At 38.4% G+C, this 1252-nt stretch overlaps 1 pseudogene; it reads left to right on the forward strand.

Moving 5' to 3' along the window:
* The window catches only part of LOC107616908, a 1978-nt pseudogene continuing 996 nt past the window's right edge, over window positions 271-1252 (forward strand).

A 1252-nucleotide genomic window follows, 5' to 3' on the forward strand; every position in this document is an offset into this window, starting at 1 on the left:
CTAATTAATTATTTTTATGTCTTAAAAAAACTGTATATAAGAAGAAAATAATTAATTTATCTACTTTAATAAATAATTATTTTACTAAAATAAAAAAAACTATTTTTTTGAATTTTTAAGAAATTTAATAATATGTGATGAGAGACACCGAATAAATTATACAAAAATTAATTAAAATATAACATAAAAATATCTTTAGCAAAAGATGAAATAGGCTCTCTTTATCTAAGTGGTCACCTAAACTAATAGTATATAAGTAGTCGTCCTTACTCTGTAACCGCATGATCCTCGCCTGCTTCTTGTTGCTTTGTTGCGATAAGCCGATAATAACAAACTCTCCCTCCTCTTCCGCACCCTCAAGCCCCCAAACTACGACCACTTCCACACACCACCATCGAATTTTCCGTTACACATATTCTAACCACCACCACGTGCTACTCATTCATTGGCTCATCCTTAACAACCACCCTCATCATTTCCATTGAACTACCCCTTCCTCTTTTCCTTCATTCACTTTCACAAATCACAAACTTCTCTTCCTCCTCCTTCTGCCTCTTGCTAGCTACCTTAAGTTCAGAAAGAAAGAGAGTTAGTCAGTTAGTTAGTTTTAATGGAGATGGCTGAGGTTGGAGTAGTTAGAACAAGAGCTTCAGCAGCATTGGCCATGGATGTAGCTGTTGCTACTGCTGCAACTTCACCTTCACCCGATGAACCCGCGCTCAAGAGAAGAAAGATCAAAAGCGAAGAAGACGAAACAAGCCAAGATCTCATAAAATTCTCAGCATCCTCATTCTCTGACCAGCTTAAGAGTAGCATTGACGGTGAGGAAACAGTGCTGCGGGAGGCGGCGGCGGAGGAGGAGGAGGAACGGTCCTCCGACGAATCTCCAGCGTCATGTTGTTCGAGCAATAACGGATCCTCCACCTGGCTCCACGAAGAGAGCATCAAATTCTTAGATCTTGAGGTAACTAAATTGAAGAAGCAAAGTTGTTTCAAGTTGAACTAACATTTAGAATTAATTTAATGTAGAGGCACAGATATTTAATTAATTGAAGCTGCGTTTTTCGTCTTGATTTCTTTAAATGCATGCCGTTTTCTTTCTCACGAAATTTGATGTAACGCTTTTTACAGGTTCAGAGCTCCCAGCAGGCTGAAACGTCGGCGTGCTACTGCGAGAACCAAACAAGGTCTCAAATTAGTACTACTAACACTAACAGTTCAAATTTGCAATGATTATTTGGTTCTTTCGAAT

The sequence above is a fragment of the Arachis ipaensis genome, chromosome B01 (assembly GCF_000816755.2).
Source record: "Arachis ipaensis cultivar K30076 chromosome B01, Araip1.1, whole genome shotgun sequence".
NCBI classification, from domain to species: domain Eukaryota; kingdom Viridiplantae; phylum Streptophyta; class Magnoliopsida; order Fabales; family Fabaceae; genus Arachis; species Arachis ipaensis.